The sequence below is a fragment of the Mytilus californianus genome, unplaced genomic scaffold (assembly GCF_021869535.1).
Source record: "Mytilus californianus isolate M0D057914Y unplaced genomic scaffold, xbMytCali1.0.p SCAF_12, whole genome shotgun sequence".
Taxonomy (NCBI): domain Eukaryota; kingdom Metazoa; phylum Mollusca; class Bivalvia; order Mytilida; family Mytilidae; genus Mytilus; species Mytilus californianus.
The window spans coordinates 11,578,628-11,600,719 of record NW_026262604.1 but is presented as its reverse complement, the minus strand read 5'-3'; positions in this window follow the sequence as shown (position 1 = coordinate 11,600,719).

Sequence of the window (22,092 nt, the reverse complement as noted above, 5' to 3'; positions counted from 1 at the left end):
TGGCTTATGTGTCTTCTTACGCACACTTACTACCTACAATGAGTCAATCATATTTGGTTTAGAGCAGCACACCATTACAGAAACAATTGGCTGCAAGTGGATCCTATCAAGTTTCTCCAATGCTGACTGCAGTGCCTTCTAACAGTACCATCCCTGTCGAGTCAATGGCAAATCCTCCTCCTCCCACATTTATGACTCCAATTATGACAACCTCGTCAGCTCCTGGAGCTCTAACAGGCTTGCCACAACAGCAAGCTGACTCCACTGACCGATCCAGGAAAGGGCAGAGGAAACCAAAAGAGCGTGGCAACAGCTCTTCTTCAGACTCCTCTCTGGAGAGAGAATATACCCGATGGCAAGAAAATTCCGGTGTAAGGGACCGGAGCCGAAGCCCACAGCTCCCAAAAATGCAAATATTCAATGCAAGAGGATCCATAACTTGGGAGGCGTTCATTTACCAATTTGAACGGACTGCCGGTAGACGACAATGGGAAAACAGGAAAAAGGTGTGTAGGCTCCTAGATTGCCTGGCCGATGTTGCCTTGGAGTACGCTCGCAAGGTAAACACAGATGATGATTCCAAGGCCTTTAGAAAAGCATTGAAGCAGCGCTTCAGCAAAAAAGACGATGAGACCAGATTGAAACCAAAGCATTCCTCCGAGGATATAAAGACAAAGATTCTGCAAGGCATGTAATAGAAAGGAACCCAGAAACGATCAACAAGGCGTTAGAACAATTGATAAACCTCAATAGCCAACCAGATGGCGATATATGGATAAAAAAATTGCCAATTATGCCCATCGGCAAGTCTTCTTTGCTGATGGCGTAGTATCACTGACCGATAAAGGGAATATGAGCAGTCCTTTGGAAAATGAGGTGCGTAATCTCACTCAAATTGTCACAAAACTAGCTGATGTTATGCTTTCAACTAATCAGCGTAACCGTGGATTTGCCGATCAATATAACCTTGGGCCTTCTGATCAATATAATCGTGGAAGATCACCAGTTCAATGGAAGATCACCTGATCAATATACACGTGGAAGATCCCCTGAGCAATGTAATCGCGATAGATCGCCAGATAGAAATACATCCAAGTTTAACGCCTATCGACCAACAACACCCCCACCAAGCCAGAGATCATATAGTCCCTAAGGACAACGGTCACCATCTCCACGGAGAAACTCCAGAAATCTCGGTTATTTCAGGCACCGGTCACCTTCACCAGGATACAGAGCAAATCAAAGCGCAATCCCAACAACGGAGTCTTTAAACAGCAACGGGTCGGGCCAGTAGGCCAACGCTCGACTCCCAAGTCTATTGGCCATGAAACATCACCTCATGACAAAGCCGAACAGAGGCCCACGTCCTCGTCTGATATTGTCATCAGACGAACCATTGGAAAACGCCTAGCAGTACGAGGTACTTTATATGACCAGAATGTGAGCATGATTGTGGACACTGCTGCTATGATAACATTAGTGAATGAGAAATTAATTCCAGCAGATAATGAAGATTCGGAGACCATAACGCTACGTGGATTAGGTTAACAGCTGGTTACTGGGAAGATTATAAAGAACCCCTCTCTCGACATTGATAGAGTAAACATACAATGGGATGTGTGCAAAGCGCCGTTAACAGACGATGTTATACTTGGGCTAGATATTTTGGACACACTGGGCGCAGTGATAAATCTGAGTACTCCCACACTTACCATCAACAACAAAGTGATAAATGCGGCATTTGTTAACAGTGGAGATGAGATTTCAATTCAGCAAGTTTGCATAAAACGAACCATCACAGTTCCGCCAAACTCTGAAATGACTGTTACCATTAAAACTAATAAAAGTGCTGACCAGGAATTCATTTTAGAACCATGCCCGCTGACTAGTTGCGTATTGGTTTCGCACGTAGTTGGAAAAGGAAATAGTTGTCCCTTAACCATTTTTTATGATGGCAATCGTCACATCCGAAGAAAGGTACACCTATTGGTCACATAGAATAATTTGACGACATAGTGAGTACGGCAGATGAAAACCCGATAAGTGACGTAAGACATGGCATTGAAGAGACACAAGACAAGGTGCCCTCGGCACTGCCTCAAAGTTCAGATAAGTTACCTAATATGCCACCACATTTAACCGACCTATATCAACGTTCAATCGACTCACTTCAACCTATTTCATTCATTCCATTAAAACTCAAAGCGATCAAAGAACAATTACAATAACATGTTACATATTGATTAACATTTTGATTTTCACTATTTGCTTTTGTATATGCTGCCATATTTGCAAATGTATGCGTTCTAGAAATAACCAAACTATTTTATTTATATTTTAAAATTAATTGATAACAAATTCAAGAACATGAAGACCATTTTTAAAGAATCATTACTTTAATTTCCGAAATTATATAGAATACCTTGTGGACAATCTTGATATTTAAAACGTTTTTCCGCCATTTTGAAAATGGCAGCCATATTAGATTTTCTGAGTGGGTCCATAGCTGAAATCAAAGGGTATACAACCAAGAACTACTGTGCAAAGTCTCATGCTTTCCTCATCAAGTGAGCAATTCTGCTCTATATCTGCACCAATCAGCCGGACTATGCTGAATTGAATGAAATAAGAGTATTGCATAACTCGAGCAAGGAATAAGCGATACACACACGGAAGTACTTCCTTAATTTCGATTTAATTCCAATTTCAATAAAACACAATTAAAGTCATTCAAATATTTCATTTACTTTCTGTTAATTTTTTTTTAGCCGAATTCAAATAGAAAAAAATAAGGGTTTTCAAACTTTTATTTTAAAGAGTAGCCTTTCATTGTATATATGTTGCGTTAGGATTATTAACGTATAGAGCCACACCTGTTTTATTGATAGACTTGTAAATATATTATACTTTACTTTGTAATTTTTAGAAGAAATATCACCAGTACGGATCATACAAACAATAATCAATTATGCATATGGTATTAATTCTACAAAGACAACAATTTTTTCTGGTATACTAACTTTTTTCATCAGACTAATTTATTCCTTTCCATGAGTTCTGACCTAGTTGATCGATTTTCATCATTTCCAACGATTTGTACGCTAAATAGCAAACTGTAATGGCATTGATGTTTTTTTTTTTGTTCAACCCATTTCTACAATTTCTTTAAAGTCGGCTTCATTCTATTTTCGGAAAGAATAGCAGTCTGATGAATTATCAAGAGTTATTACTGATTCGAAAGGTTGTAAAGATAAAACAGCGAAATGAGACATCAACACAAAACCAACTTCTTTGTATGACACATTACAACAGTTTTAAGACTTTTTACATTTTCATATATGAACAAAAAAATGGACACACTATTCGACAATACTCGTGAAGTCCAGGATAGCTTCAGTTCTGTTTACTTTTCCAATTACTACATATGTTAGATAACAATAAAAATTTGACTAGGAAAATATGATTCCATACCGGACTTTGATAGTTCGTATTGTATGGATTTTTTTTTTAAGTCTATTCTTTTATATTTGAATTAGCTGTTTTTCGTAAACTATTGATTTTGATTTAGTCATTGTTATCTTCTCTTTTTAAATGCTTTCATGACAATGGACGAAACAGAAACGTAAATATCTTCTGAAACATTGTCATGTCATAGAGTGATGAATATACTAAACGAAAAATTGGTGACGAATAGAGTACAGATAAAACGAAACCAAACTATTTCAATCTTTCAACCTGACCTGTATGAACAATGTATGAATTAGCCCGACAAGCGACTCATTTTAGCAACACTATTTAAAGTAAAAAAATTCCACACACACATACACAACATACAATACACAAACAAATCAGATGTTTTACATGTGTCTATTGTAGATACTACGACTTTACAAAGTGACCTAGATGAAAGTACAAAAATGACAGTCACGGACGAAAGTGAACATGGTATGCATTTATTATTGCACCATATTCTACATTAGTGGTAGGAATCTTAAGGAGTCTTTAGCGTTTTGTCGCTGATAAAAAAAGTCTTGCTAAATTGGTATTAATTGATAAACAAATATTGATTAATTCTTATTTGCTAATTGTCAGATATATGGTATGCATATTTATTAAAAAAATATATTCAACAATAAAGGAACGAACACGAAGAAGGTTCTTGATTGATAGGAATGGAAATTTGGATTACAAATTTTAGGCTGAAATAAGGCCACGCCGTTTATTTGTGCTTTTTAAGACTATGCCAGACATCATCATGATTATGTTTGCTTTCAGAGGTTTAGTTTTTGATCTTTGTAGAATTAATAGTCGATACAAGTTGTTAACTACTAGTACTTATGAGATATATCGCTATTTCAGGACAGCTTTCAACAGAAATGATTTTTAACGTAACATTGTCAGTTGTAGTAGGAGTTTTTGGTGTATGTTTATGCTTCATTTTGTGCAAATATAAGTCTGCGACAAAAAGGAAAAACAAAGCAATCATTCAAGTACCAATCCCTCCATTACCTGAAAGTAATCATATTATCGAAATGGAGGATCGTTTATATGAAATAATCAATGACGCAGATATGCATGATGACCAGCATCTTCGGCAAATACAAATGCAAATATCTTCAGATTATATCGACGCAATAAGCGCACCAAACAGCACAGGTAGTGGTAAAAGCAAAATTGAGGTGAATCATAATCCTCCATGCCAATATCTGTCATCTGCTGAGACGACATATAATGAAAGCAAGGTAGATTGTTGTCCTTTGTCAAGTAGCGATACGTCCTCATCGTCTGGTGAAGAAAATGAGGACACAACACAAGATTACTTAAATCCATATCAACCAGTAATAGAAATGACATCACCCGAAAAAGGAGAGTATCTTACATTAGCAACAGTACACATGCTAGACAGTAATTTGCCTGATTACAAATCATGTGCAATAAATAATAAATGAGTTTGCATTTTCAAAAATGCAGGTAATATATATGCATTACCACCCAGAAAAGTAAATTTCTATTCAGTTAGTTCTCTTATTATCAGTCTGTAATTTATCGTCACAATAAAATACTAGTTTTCTGTTCATATTTGTATTTCAAATAAAATGCAAACAAGAACAACCACGTTTGTTTAAAATTATGTCTAAGAAACAAACGGTTTCATTATCTGAATTGAAGAAATGAAAAATCAATTGCTAGATAATGTTTGAAATAGGTAAAAATGAATATAAGAATCCAAAGTGCAATCTAGATTAAAGCATAAGAATCTTGTATATGTACACAGGGAGACATTGAAGACTTAGTACTATAAATTATCATTCTTTAAATAGAAAAAAAAGTGTTGATTGGAAAGAAACCCTTAAAATCATTGCAATACAATTGAATTTTCCTACGCAATCATTTTCGTCGTCTCCTGGGAGAGTATTTTTTTCAATTGTTTGCTTAGTTTACACATATTTTACTTGCATACATATACATTTGATAATACACATGTCAAACAGAAGTTCATGAAGTCTGTGTTAAGCATGCATCATCATCATCATCATCATCATCATCATCATCATCATCATCATCATCATCATCATCATCATCATCATCATCATCATCATCATCATCATCATCATCATCATCATCATCATCATCATCATCATCATCATCATCATCATCATCATCATCATCTATTTTTATTATATCAAGAAATTATGTGAAATCATTTTATTTGATATATTGTTTTTTGGAATATCATAGTCCTTTTATAAGTTGTTCTAATGACATCATCATCATCATCATCATCATCATCATCATCATCATCATCATCATCATCATCATCATCATCATCATCATCGTCTATTATTATTATATCAAGAAATTATGTGAAATCATTTTATTTGATATATTGTTTTTTGGAATATCATAATCCTTTTAAAAGTTGTTCTAATGACACTTAATTTTCATCATTGTCTTATTTGTTAATCTACATTTTCTCAAAAAATCTCTTCGCCGCTTTGTGTTAATCAGGACTTTTCATGGTTTTGTTCAAAGTGTGTCGTGTTACTGTGTCTATTTCCGATGATACTGATGGCCGCAACATTAACATACTAATAAAGCACGTTTAAGATATCTTATCAATTCTAAATGTAAAGAGTTTTTGTAAAATATTTCATACCAAGTACATATGTATAATTATGTTCCATTATACACATTAGTGTCGCATTCTGTATAAAATAAAAAGATGTGGTATGATTGCAAATGAGACAACTATACACTAGAGACCAACTGTGTTAATTTCAAGAAATCTAGCGATATAATTAATTGTAATATAGTTCATGGAGGACACTTTCTTTACTCCTATTCCTTTTCTTTAGTTTTATTGGATGCTGACCTCGACAAATACATTGAACTTTGTGTTTAAAATGTTCATGTAATTGGTAAACAGTTCACAGAAAAAAAACAAAAACAAAAAAAATTGCATTCTAGAAGCAACATGTATTTGTAACAAATGCAGAAAACTTCGTGAACCGTTTCTTAATTTTCAATAGAATTTTTAATCGCTTAAATGATAGAGCTAATGCTTTATTCATAACTCAGACTATTATTTACAAAGATAAGTGACACTTAAAAGCTTATAAATGTTGTTAATGTAAAGAACAATTAGAAATTACTGTTGATGAAAACATAAAAGTTCATATGAAAGTTTATGTATGAAAATGAAAAAGAATTAACAATATCCATATGAATTATGTAAATGCAGACTGTTTATGAAGTTGATACTTATCAATGCTTATATGTGCGAGCGTATGAATAAAATCTGATATGAAAAAAAAAATATTAATCTTAATAAATTTCTTGGATTAATACATTAAAACACTATGATTATGATTTATATAATGATTTTAAAATTTAATGAAAGCAATGTCGGTATGACAACCTTCTATTCTGGTTATGCTTTAGTTGAATGTTAATAATGAAAACTGTGTTGTTTATATGTATATAATATTCTTTTCGTTTTATATATACGCACATGCTAGTTTGTTTATAATTACTAAACAGAGTTACAATTGAAGTGACTTTTTATTTCTTTCTAGTTTTCTTATACAGAACTAGACAATCGTGTGTGTATTTATTTGTAGATAAATATGAAATTAAAAGTTGTCTTTAATGTAAACATGATTGGCAGTTGATAAGCAAAATTTGTGTTGCTATGCACGATATGAACGTCATCAAAAAAGAATATTGATTAAAATATTCATATTATAGTTTACTCCATGTATGAAAGAAAGTTTTTTAAAAAAATTGCCAAATTCATACATGTCATACTTCAGATAAAAAAGAACCATTACAAAAAAAATGTTGCTTAGCACTATTTTGTTTTCTACGTGGTTGATAAACCTGAAGTTCAATTGAAATAACTTGTATTTCTTACTGCAAGTTATTCTTATATGCCAATCAGTTTTTGTTTTTATTCTAATATGTACAATAAAATATTTGTTTTTATAGGTCTCTTTATTTTAATCATTTTTGTCTGTTGCTAAGCATTATTTGTGTTGCTATGCTCAATATGAACATCGACAGGAAGAATAATGATGACTTGAATATCATATAAGACTGAAAAAGAATTTATGGAAGCTAGATTTTCAAATATTGCTATTATTGAATATCGCAGAGGGCAAAACTAATCAATTTTTTAACTGTTGCTAGGCAACAATTTTGTTGCATGGATGTTGCTAGGCATTTTAGTAAACTGAAATTAAGGTGACCATTTGTTCGTAACTTCAGATTCATCTTAAGCAAACAACAACATTTTGATTTATGCTCATTTGTATATAGATAAAACAATCTATCAGTGATAATTTGGTTATTTAATAAAACCGTTACCTTCAACCGGAACATAAACAAATCATTGTTTTCTCAAGTTTCCATACAAGGGCAATGATATGAATATCAGCTAATTTTGGAGGAGTTAAAAACGCCCCATATCATATTGTGTCCTTTAAAACACATTAAATTTTATTTGAGCTGATTTTTCTATCAATTGCTACTCTTAAACTAAAATCCGTGAAACCGAAAAAGCAAGTTGTCTCGAAAAAAAGTTTCTGATAGTAGTAAGCGTTGAAAATGGCTTAACGAACACAGTTCCTAGAATAAGAAATTACCATGACAGCTCAAGCCATTGTTGAGCAAACAACAGATGAAATAGCCTATGTCAACTATTGCTACAAGTTAATATCATTCTGCAATACACGATTAGACGATGCTTTCGTGTACAAATGTCTGAAAGCAGTTGTAGGCGTTAATTTTTTTTTCTTTCAATATGACTGTAGATGTTATAATTTATGTCCTCGCTTTAATTATGTTTGCACACTGCTTTATTATGTTTTCTTAATCACCAATCTGTATGATATGATGACAACTCTTTGCGAGTATTGTACATGAAAACGACAAAAGTATAAAGAAGTGGTGGCAATCACCAACGCTATTAATCAACAAAACAGAAGAAAACAGAGCTGTATTCCTTACTTAGTACAGGGATTTTCAGAAGTTAATGGTTGGTTAACCTGGTTTTATAGCTAACGAAATATTCCACTTTTATGACAGTTGTTTAGAGTTTTGTTATATTGACAAATTTGGTGAACAACCAAAATTCTTTAGAGGTTTTAGATCAAATACATGCTTTTGATGGTCCTTTTAATTCTGTTGACAGTTATGATTTTTCTACTCTCTACACTACACTTCCACTAAATCTTATCAAGAAAAAGTTTTCATATTTAATTAAATGGTCTTTTGAAAAATCTCATTGCAAATTTATTTGCTGTAACTCGTTTAAAGCCTTTTTTCTGTAACGAAAAAGGAAAGTATGCTAGATACACTTACTGGAAATGTGAAGATATGATTGAAGCTTTAAATTTTCTCCTGGACACCATATATGTACGTTTCGGCGATAAAGTGTATCGACAAGTAGTAGGTATTCCTATGGACACTAACTGCGCCCCTTTAATAGCAGATTCATTCCTGTGTTGCTATGAATCTCAGTTTATGACCAAACTCAGTAAAGACACGTCATTGTTACATTTGGTTGATACATTCAACAATACCTACCGTTATCTTGATGATATTTTTTCGTTAATAAATCCAGAGTTCTCTAAATATACTACCGAAATTTACCCAAAGGAACTTACTTTAACTTAATCTAACATAAACAGCAGTAGTTGTCCTTTTCTAGATTTAGACATTTCAATTTCTAATAGGAAACTCTATACTAAAATTTACGACAAAAGAGACAATTTTTAATTCCCTATTGTTAATTTTCCTTTTTTAGACGGCGATGTTCCTTTGGCTCCATCATACGGTGTTTGTATATCCCAACTCGTTCGTTATGCCCGTGTGTGTAGTGATGTTATTGATTTTTAGTAACGTAATCAATGCATCACTGGTCAATTATTAAGTCAGGGATTTCGTTACCATAAATTACTTTAAACTATTACTAAATTCTTTCATAGATACAAAGATTTAATTAGTAAATTTGGCTGTACTTGTAGAAAACTTATTAAAAACTATATTTCACATCCTAAATTTTACGGTAATATTGTACTAAAAGCGCGGAAATCACTATGTGATCCGTATCATGTTTCCGGAAATGAAACGGAGTTCACGTCTTTGTTTTTTTATCTACTTGTTATATACACTTATTTTTATATCCGACACGTTTGGTAAATCTGTAAAAGCAAAATGTTGTACAATTTCTCATGAAATTTGTAACTTTACGACACCAAAGCGTAAGTTAACTTGTAGCATATTTTTCTTTATATATGTATAAACCTTTTCTGACAAGTATAATATTTTTAAGTCTTTCTAAACAGTTGACAAACATTCTTTTTGGTCTTTTTACATGAATTGTTTATCATACTTTTTTTTACATTAATTCTTAAATCCAGCGTGCTGATTTGTATTTCCTTTGCTTTTATTAAGATGTTTTCTCTTGAAAAGTATTTAATTTGCGTTTTTTTTTTATTGTAAATTACTCACTTCGATTCGTGAAAAAAGGCGACTATTTTGTACTGTAAACCTACAAGCGCATGTGATACTGTTTTTTTCTGTAACCGAATTATTTGATTACATCTATTATGAACTTTGAATTTGCTTAGACTATTATGACAATCATTGTATGACACAAGTTGAATATTTAACACTTCATTTAACAAAAAGAAAAATGATGATTTAAAACCAAATATTTTGTTTTTAGTATTGATAATTTATTGTGTACTGTCATGCTAAATTTTTGTAATGCTTATTGTTAGTAAGAATTGCTTATTTTGTATTTTTCAGTTTTTCACCCTCTCCGGAGGTTTGTTTATCAAGTAAAGAATTTGAAGTTTTATTAGTCTTTCTTGTGAGCCATAACAATCCGTGTAAACTCATCGAACCTTTAAACAAACTTATTAGTAAAGGTTATCTTACCAATGTTGTATTTAGATCTTTGAATATAGTTTACATTGGCACAAATATCGATTTTGTCATCAGCAAATTAAAACATAACTAGATTTGTATTCTTTTCAAACGGGATGTATAAATACACATCCACGTTCATTTTTCTATATAGAGGTTAACTCCTAACTATCCTACTGCCTGTCAATACTTTTATTTTTCAAATTGGCATTGCACAAGTCATGTCTTCTTTGACTGTCCATGACGTTAAAATACTAAATCCCTGGGATGTGTTTTAGTTGATTTTAGTCTCTGATGCATGATTTTTTATTATTAATTGTTTTTGGCTTTTAACTAGCTTTGAGTATCTGCGAGTACTCTCAAATCGTACTTTCTTGTTAATTTGACCTGTTGATATATTTGTAATACTTTTTTGTTATTTAATGTTTACTTATTGAAGGTTATATCTCGTCTCTCTATTTTTAGTGTGTGCCAGCTTTGATAAGTGTTTGGTAAGACTATAAATGTTAACTTCTGTTCTCGTACTATGAACAATAAAATTATTAATTTTGTAAAATATATTTCCGTTCTCCATTTATACTGTATACCTAACAACAAAATTATTTTTATTTACCATGTACCTGTGTACATTATTCTATTTGGCGGCATTTTGTTCAAGGTTATGGTTGTTTTCTGAAATTGTTTAACATCTAACCCCTTATTTCATTCATTTTGTATTTACATTGTGTCATAGATCAAATTTATTCGTTCAGTGTATGTTCACTTGTGTTAATATGTCTTTCGATTGAGTTAAGCCATTTCAATTGCTGTTTTATAGTGTGTCTTTCTATGTTGTGATGTTACACTATTGTTTCAGATAAGGATGAAGGTTGGTACCTATTAAAACGTTTATACCCGCTGCATTTGTTTGCACCTGTCCTAAGTCAGGAATCTGATGTTCAGTAGTTGTCGTTTGTTTATGTGGTTCATAAGTGTTTCTCGTTTCTCGTTTTTTATATAGATTAGACCGTTGGTTTTCCCGTTTGAATGGTTTTACACTAGTCATTTATTGGGCCCTTTATAGCTTGCTGTTCGGTGTGAGCCAAGGCTCCGTGTTGAAGACCGTACTTTGACTTATAATGGTTAACTTTTACAAATTGTGACTTGGATGGAGAGTTGTCTCATTGGCACTCATACCACATCTTTTTATATCTATAAAACGTTAATTTGACAATAATTGGGATCCAGCAGCTAAAACTGTTTAAACATACACCATAGACATACAACACAACTGGCCTAAAAATTCAAACAAAGTTATATATTGATTTAACAATAATGCCAACAAAGAAAAAGTAGTCGATAGCAACTTTTTAAATTTGACAATGACGTCAACAAAAACAGCGTTAGTCGTTGATAGTATATACACTTTCTCGATAAAATAGAAATTTATTAATTATTCATACAAGGCTGAGCGAAATATATACACTGTAAAAACCCTTTGTGTCCAAATTGCACCTTAGGACCCACCTGCAGCAGGAATGCCAAAACTTAAAGAGTAAAAACACGATGTCGGGGTGCAGAAATACCTAATTACGTTAAAAGTCATACGACCGAAAGAAACGTAATAGCTAGAAGATATATTTATGAAAATTAGAATATGTGGTATGATTGCATTGAGACAACTCTCAACAAAAGGACAAACGACAACCACTGATTTTCCGGCTCCTGACTTGGGGTATGCACATTCAAAATGTTGCGGGGTTAAACTAGTTTAGAGGTGCAAACCCTCCCCTAACCTGAGACAGTGGCGTAACAGTACAACATAAGAACAAACTGTAAACTGTAAAAATCAGTTGAAAAGGGCTTAACTCAGCAAATAGATAGAGAGCAGAAATACATCTAACAAAAACACACAGTGGACGTGGCAGAGTACTTATACATCCCTACAACAACAGACACTTCTTACAGATATGAGAATACACGCAGTTACTCACAGCTCGTTCAAAGCCAATAATAACTAATAAAAAACATCATGCATCTAAGACTCAAATACAAATCAGTACAGATTCAACATCTAATGGGTTTAGTATAAAGACGTCATTAACAGTCAGAGAAAAGCATGACCTTGTGCAATGCCAAGATACCGTTATCGACAGATTTTAGAGCCATGAATGTGCACACAATTATGTTCTATCACGATGGTTAAGTTTGTCCGAAAAACTAACGGCTTTGTATATCTCTATATGTATATAAATTTATACTCTAAGTAGACGAAGTCACATTACATTCCGCAAATTAAGTTATGTGCCTTACAGTTGCGCCGTTTTAAACTTACTTTAGATATATGAGTGAGTTGCTGTTTTTTTTTATCAACATTCTGGGTAAAATATTACATGAATATTCAGCATATTAGACCAAATGACACAACCCGTGTGTTAGGTAGTTTTGCCATTGCTAGTACTAAAAAGTTCTACAATATTGTACTGAAAGCATACATGTTATGTTTGGGGGACTAGCGTTGTCAGAGCAGAATCAATAGTCCTGTTGGTACATGCAACAGTGTCCTCCAATTTTTCTGATATTTGTCTGTAATTGCATGAGGCAGCCTTCATATACGAAAATTTCAAGAAGAATAAAGGTAGAATTGTGCTTTGAATTTAAACTTTGCTGTTTATTGATTGGTTGCTACAATGTAACTTTATCACAATATCCCATTCTCAGTTTTATCTATTGTGTTGTATGTTTTACTTTAGCATGAACACATAAAAACAAACGAGAAATTATAACGTGTAATAAAATGAAAACATAAAGAAACGAAACTAAACATAAACGTTACAAAACCGTAAAAAATATTTACAAAGACATCCGATTTCTAAAACAGGCATTCAATACAACATAATCATATGACAACACATTACGCCTTTTGGATTTCAAATCATACAATGAGAAATAAGCAGCCTTCGTGCCTTCGTGTATTATCTGTACATTATTTCGCAATTTTAGTTCGTTTGTCTTTTTTTCAATGGTGAATTATCTCTTTCGGGAATACCATTTTAAAGGGATTCTTGGTGTAAATTCTTTTGTTTGAAGTGAAGTGTTTTATGAACATGTGTTTTTCTCCAATGTGACATGAATTATAAGTTAATACCTGTGACAAGTAACAAACATATGATTCAAAATATGGAGATACCTGTATTGTATTTTAATCTTCGTAAAACGTAGATTTTACTGTCGCAAATTGAGTTTACTCAGCGTAGCGTAGTTTTATGAAGGCCATGATAAAAATACAATACAGCTTTTTTCCATTCTTATGACACAAGTTTAAATAAATTCCATTTATCAATAATAAACTATTTTGGCCTAAAAATGCCATAAATGAAAAAGTCCGAAAAATTTGGCACAGACCACAATTAATTTCCCTATTTGTTCTTTAAAATGTTTTGTCACATTAAAAATTTGCAGCATTTTGTTTGATTAATCTTTTGTGTGTAAAATGTACAGTACACATTCCAAAATATATCAAAAATTCCGAAAAATTGCACTTTTACAGCTCACATATTTAGCAAATACACATTCATTTCCCTATGGACAAGTCAAAAGATGTTCCGAAAACTGTTAATATAACCTTTTTGCACCTGGCCTCATCATTCATTCCGAAGAAAAAAACACATCAGTTAAAATACAACATCCAAACATTTATTTCAACTTCTTTCATTTCCACCAAAAAAAAACGTAGAAATGAATGCGAAAGGGAAAGAAAATAATAAAGAAGAAATGCATTATAATTCAAGGGGTCATTAATTGAGGTCTTGTGCCTATTAGAACCGTTTCCTTCATTAAAATACCAACACAATAGCACGCAATATTAACTTAATTCAATTTCCTTTCCTTCGCCAAAACACTTTTACAATGTATGAATGTCACAAATATTTATGTTTGATGATTACAGGAATATAAAACAGAAATGTATATGTATTGTATACGTCATTCCTACTGTATCCTAACACATACATACACACATCTGAAAGTCTAGCAAAAATAGATAGTACTACCCTTTTCAATAAGTAAATCATCAATAAACTGAAAGACATCAAAAGACAGTTTTTATTTCGATTGTTTTTAGATTAATAATTGATGATATAACGAGTAGAGGCATGGTGTGGAATCTCTTTTTATGAATTTCATTTGGAATCACATTTTTAATCAAAATTCCTATATATGCAGTTGCCTATTCAACCAGATTATGTTATCTTTTCTCGGCTATAAAAGTGTTTAAGACATATAAATTTAAAAGAATAATGGTAAGAAATATACTGATCATTGTTTTACTGTACCAAACACACGACGATTAGAAAATTAAATTGAGGGTTAACCCGGTAATTCTTAAAAGTAGGTAAAATGTTTTTTTTTTTTTTTTTTTTATACACAACAAATGACGATTTAAAAAATCATAAATGCAGAAATCCATTCTTGTGACGTTTATTGTAGCTGCAGTTGCTAAGAGTAAGTAAGCAAATATTGATCAATACAGTATTTCTTCCTAGAACACATTTTGCCTAAAAATAGAATTGAGAATGGAAACATGGAATGTGTCAAAGGGACACCCGACCAAAGAGCAGAAAACAGCCCAAGGCAACCGATGGGCCTTCAACGCAGCAGGAAAATCTCACACCAGTAGCTTTCATGTCAAATAAGATAGTTGAAAATTGTTTGCCATTTAATGACAGTTGTCTTGTGAAAACGATTTGATGAGTAAGTACTTTAGTAACTACGATACATTAATGCCAGCAAGAATGTCATGAATAGTTTGGCATGGACAACGATCAGGTATGGACGATTATACCATATTGAACCCAGACTTATAATATCAGAAATGATTAACTTAAAAACAGACAGTCACTTAATTTATTATCCAATGAAGGTGTTTGATAATCGTTGGTGAAAGGGAAACACACAGGAATAGCGAAGTTCTTATTTTTTTTAAGTGAACTTGAGCCCCGTACAATGGATAAGCGCCATACCTTTTCGTTGTTTGATTAAGGTCAAAAGGGAAATGTGTTATTTCAGTCAAGAACAATTCAACAAATTCAATATAAAAAACCACAATGCAAGTCTACCAGATTTAAGAGCGGGACATTTTGACTGCAATTTTCAAAATATATGACTGTAAATTGTTTATATCGAAAACCTGCGTTGAGGTGACCGACTTCTGACAGGGTAATTGAAGAAAAAAGTTAAAAGGGAAATATATCTTCAGCCTTCTACGTGAATGGAATATAAAATTAATTAAATCTTGAAAAGCATATTCAATCACTCATATTTCATGTATTTCTTCTATTGATTACTTTACATAGAATCAACAAATTTATTTCTTTAAAAAGGGAGAACGTATGGGTTATGTTTTGCTGTCTTTCAAAATTATTCATATAAAAAAGCTGAGTTTTTTTACTAGATCGGACGCTTCAATATTCAAAAATACTCCAGTTTTCAAACTAAATAAATGAATTCTAAGCCTCGGCAATAATGCAAATACCCAATTAGATTTACTTCCTGATTTAAATATGTTGTACAATGCCCGGCCATAAAATGTGATTAAATGAGTAATTATTTCCTTAATAAGTTTCATATCTACATCATGATGGTGAGAGAATGTGTTTGGTTTGTATTATTGTTTACACTTATTCCACGCGCTGGAAGTCAAAAGTGTATTTATAGTACTGAAAGGTAAGTTAAAAAACACGAATGTTTTTTTTGTATTCATATGTCATTTGATATATAAAAAGTGTCAAATTTCTTCATCTAACATGTCTAAGTTTTGTTAATTTTACCTTTTTTACTAATCCGGACTCGTGAAATAATTTCAACTAATAAGGACTAATATGACTCTTCGGATCAACGATTCATACCCTATTATAAATGTTTCATTTTTATGTCATTTACCATCATGTGTTGATATAAGTTTGTAAGTAGTTGTGAGAATGTTATAGACACATTTTCTGCAGCATAAAACTTTTAAGTTTTATCCCAAGTAAGTGATTGAATATTGGTCAAATTCTCGTGTACGCTTGATGTTTTATATATATTTGTTTCTTTCCTATATAAAGAAAAAATGAAACTATTCTTCAATTTGAACAAAATAAAGAGATGTGGTATAATTGCCAATGAGACAACTATCCATTAAAGTTCAAATAAAGTGGATGTAAGCAATTACAGACAACCTTATGGCCTTCAACAATGAATAAAACCCATACCATGTAGTCGGCTATAAAAGGTCCCGACATGAAAAATATGAAACTATTCAACTGAGAAAACTAACGGCCTAATTTATAACAAAAGCACTTCGAAAAATAAATATGTCAGACGTGAACTTACGACAACCACTGAACTATAGGCTCTTGACTTGGGACAGGCACATACAGAATCTGGTGGGGTTATACATGTTTGTGTGCGCTCAACCTTCCCCTAACATAGGATATTGGTGTAACAGCACAACATAAGAAATCACTGTAAAAATCAATTTAAAAAGGCTTTTCTCATCAGATTGATGCAAAGAAAAACATAAAAAACACAGACAGGGCGTGGCAAGGTATATACTCATCCCTAACAACAAAAAGGACACTACGTACAGATCTGAGAGTAATAGCAGTTTCTACCAGCTAGTTCAAAGCCACTAACAATTTATAAAAAAAAAACATGTATCTAAGATTAAAATATCAATCTGTACACATCCGCCATCCAATGGATTTAGTGTAAAGACATCATTAACAGTCAGAGAAAACATGACCTTGTGCAATGCCAAAATATAGGTATTCCGTTTGAAATAGGTTTTCTACTGGTATTGCCAAACTTGCAAACCAAATTTTTGTATCTATGGAAGAATACAGTAAAAGTTTTAAGTAATTTGTGGTGACGAAATCCCTGACTTATTAAGTTACCAGTAATACAGAACTTATGCTCATTGATATCCTAAACATCACTACAGATACAGGCTTAACGAACAAGTTGAGATATAAAAACACCGTAATATGCTACCAGAGGAACATCACCGTCCAAAAAAGAAAAATTAACAATAGGGAAAGTAAAATCATCCCTTTTATCAATTTATTAAAATTTAGACGCGTTTTTACTAAGTTTGGCAATAAACTAAGATTGTGAACAATACAAGAACAAGTCTGCTATTAAAGGGGCACAATTGGTACCCATAGGAATACCTAAAATCTGTCGATCAATGTTATTGCCGAAATGTATATAAATGTTGTCAATGAGAAAATATATGGCTTTAATCATCTCATCACACCTCCAATAGGTATATCTAGCAAATTTATCTTTCTCGTTTGAGAAAAAAAGGCTGTATATGAGTTGCAGCAAATAAATTTGCAACGAGATTTATCGAACTAAAATTTAATTGAACAGAAAAAAACTTTTGTTTGATAAGATTGTGTAGAAGTGTAGGGTAAAGAGCGGAAAGTCAAAACTGTCGACCGAATCAAAAGGATCACCAAAAGCACTCACTTTATTTAATAGATCCAAATATTTGTTTTCACTCAAAGGAAAATTAACTCAACCATTTTTATTACAACAACATGATCAGGTTGGCGTCAGTTTACCGGAAGCATGGGAAGTAAATTTCCCAACTCATTCGGTATTCAAGAGCTTGCAGCTGCTACTCAGACTTTGTAAAACATCACCAGTGTCTGGGCAGAAAGTTGATGAATCAGGGTATTTCAAAGAACCTCTCGTCCTTTTTTTTTAAAAGTTCATCGGAAGATACCAATACCTTGTTGATAAATATTCCGTATCAACTTCGCAAATAATACACGATGGTTTTGAAGTATAGATTCTAGGTACTGACGTTGTTTATCATCTTAATAACGTGTTATAGTATTCATTTATTTGTCTTTGTAAAATATTACTTTAACGGTTTAGTCTATTTTTGGTAAATCCATTTGACGTGGCTCGGTACTTATACATCCCGTCATTGTGTTATTGTGCTTTGGTAAATTTTTCTATTCTTGTCTTTCGTTTTTGCTAATGTGCTTTGTCTATAAGCCTTTTTGTTTTTCTGTGTTGACATATTTGTTTGTTTTTATTTTGATTAAGATTATAACTCAAGGTTGACTGCTGTACCCCTATTTTTGACATTTTTACCTATCATGTCTGTTTATTTTGTTCACACATCGTTGTCAATGTAATGGAATTTGATGTGACTGTCATATAAGTGAGAGGTTTAGCTAGATAAAAAAAACCAGGTTTAGCTATAGGTATAAGGGGAGGGTTTATATCTCACTAAACACGTTAAACCCCGCCGCATTTTTTGCGCCTGTCCCAAGTCAGGAGCCTCTGGCATTTGTTAGTCTTGTATTATTTTTAATTTTAGTTCATTTATATGTTTTGGAGTTTAGTCTGACGTCCATTTTCACTGAACTAGTACACATTTTTGTTTAGGGGCCAGCTGAAGCCCGCCTCCGGGTGCGGGATTTTCTCGCTTTGTTGAAGACCCATTGGTGCCCTTCGGCTGTTTTTTGGCTCTCTGGTCGGGTTGTTGTCTCATTGACACATTCCCCATTTCCATTCTAAATTTTATTAATTAACCATTTTCTACTTAAGAAAATGCCCGTACTTAGTCATGAATATGACAGTTGTTATCCATTCGTCTGATGTGTTTGAGCTTTTGATTTTGCCATTTGCTTAGGGTCTTTCCGTTTAGAATTTTCCTCGGAGTTCGGTATTTTTGTTATTTTACTTTTTGGTCTAGTCAGAAGCCTTTGGCCTTTGTTAGTCTTGTATGTTCTTTTAATTTTAGTTCATTTATATGTGTTGGAGTTTAGTGTGACGTCTATTTTCAATGAACTAGTACACATTTGTGTTTAGTAACCAGCTGAAGCCCGCCTCTTGGTGTGGGATTTTCTCGCTGTGCTGAAGACCCATTCGTGGCCTTGGGCTTGTTTTCTGGTCTTTGGTCGTTGTCTCTTGTTGTTGACACATTCCCAAATTTCCATTCTCGATTCTATAAGTTACAAAGATATTTGAGGACACAACAATATTTTACCAACACATACTCTACGTTTATTTTGTGCCCGTTTTGTAAACATTTTATTGCAACATTAAGAAAAAAAACCATTATTTATAGATTCAAAAAGTCCATATAACGCTAATGACCCTTGCTTAAAAAGCAAGATTACAACTCGAGTATTGATTGTTACACCGATGTCAAATTTGTAATACTATGATCGTGTGTAATAGTGCCCAACTGTATAAATAATGTCTAACGAATTTGAGAATGATAATAAGAAATGTATTATTCTTTTAGATATATCATAAGACTATATGATCGATATAAAGAAGATTTAAAATATCTTTCAGTTGGGTAAAAAGAATTGCATGTTGTGCCGATTATGAAGCAAAAGAGGGCGATTGTGTTGGTTAGTTATCATTTTTGTTATATATGTTTACATGTGGACTATTGTATCATATATCAAGGAAATACAAATATAATTACTCTAAATATCAGCACAACAATGTTCAATCTGCAAATTTGCGGAAGCAAATTTTTGTTCTTCCCTCGCCGGGATTCGAACTCCTGCTATTTGGATATCGAGACAAAACCACCTGCACTGTGTCCAGCGCTCTAGACCACATGGCCACCTAGACTGAACTAATAATTCAGCTGTCGGTAGCCTAGTGTTACCTTTCCTCGTCAGTAGAATCTAGAGTTGTAACACAGTACATGATATATTAGGCATGAAAATGGAATTAATTGCAGATTAGCTAAATATCAATCGTAAAGGATCGTAAGATACATATCATCGGACATAAGAAATGGAAGGTGAATATTAAAAAAAAAGTTGAATTAGTAATTAAAAGTATCATGCTTTCAACGCTAAATGTGAAGTAAATTGGTTTAGTTATAAAGATATTTGACGATACAACAGCAATGTCGTGTTGATAGTTCAATTTTCAGACGTAACCACTACGGTTACCAAAGTTCTATTCAGACATAATCGTGTGCACTGTTTCCCTCTGAAAATAATGCACACAGTTGTTATCCATTCATTTGATGTGATTTAGCTTTTAATTTTGCCATTTGATTAGGGACTTTCCGTTTTGAATTTTCCTCGGAGTTCGGTATTTTTGTGATTTTACTTTACACTACGAAACACATGTAACTATGTACTGTGTTTTCCTAAACACCTAATCAGAATTCTATAAAAAGTCCTCGGAATTTTCACAGTATAATGTCACAGTGCACCTTATATTCTGTTTTTAATTTTTCTTTGGGGTTTCCCTTACTAAAGCATTGCTGTTGCATGTGAGATAAATTATATTTTACCTTTAAATTGGTTTTGCAGCAGATTTATAAGATTGAAAATATAAAACAAAAAAATCAAAGATCTGTCATGGTTGATAGAATGCTTAATTTTACAGCTTGTTCTAAAGATACAATCAGATAAAGGGATACAATGCATACCTTGTAAGAAGAACTCGTATGGTGACAGATGTGGACTTGATTGTCTTTGTTCAATTTTTGAAATGTATTTACACACTGTGTTTGCAAGTAAAAAAAAACATATAATATCAGCTGTTGAATTAGGCAGAAAAAAACCACCAAGATGGTGCCTGTCTACTCATATAGAAATAAAGAGATGTGGTATGATTGCCAATGAGACAACATTTGAAAAGAGACCAAAAGACACAGAAATTAACAACTATAGGTCACCATACGGCCTGGGACAGTTGTGTACCAATATAACATAAAACATACTATGAAAATCAGTTGAAAAGGACTTAAGTCATCAGATCGATACAAAGCAGAATAACATCTAACAAAAACATAGTGGACGTGCCAGGGTACTGCCTATTTTGGTAATATTTCAAAGTTAATGACAATCAAATTGTAAAAAAAAACACAATACATGATCAAGTCATCAATAATACATAATTAACCATCACACATTTGTGTCGCCCAAACTAACAACATTAGTTGTACTGTAGCATACGATCTATTTCAGCTACACATAACGCATATTTAATAAGCGATTAAACATTATAAACATTAAGTCATATTTCAATTAAGATTTATTTGGGTAAACGAGAAGTTAATGAAAATATGAAATATGTCCTTTCCGGGAGACTTTATCAAGTTAAGACGCCTGTTTTGTAGTTAAAGTGTATGTATTTGAGTATATTTTTATCAAAATCTATAAGCCTTCCAGTATAGTTGCAAGTTTCAAATGAAAAAGGATTCAAATAATGTTGTAAACTTAAATTGCAGCTGTGACAACGTTAAAGGGTGCGTTTTTTCAATAACAGAAATTTCTGTGTCTGAAACGTCAGGTTAGTAAATTATAGCTTAAATGTCCCACACTGATAATTTTAAACATTTGCTCGTTTTTCTATTTTGTGACATTTGAAAACTGACAAACAAGTTACAGTAGAGATAAAATTCCAAATATGTGAGAAAACAATTTTTATAAACGACCAAACTATGTACACCATAATTTGAAAGTCAGGTATATTCAACTTGTCGTAGCCGCAACCCCGTCATTTTTGTCCCGATATTAACTCATTACCGGAGTTTTTATTATCATGAACAGCACACGATACAACCAGAAGAACAGGAACTTATGTCCCTTCCCGAGCACCAGAGGTAACACTCCACAGTAAGAAAATATAATTAAA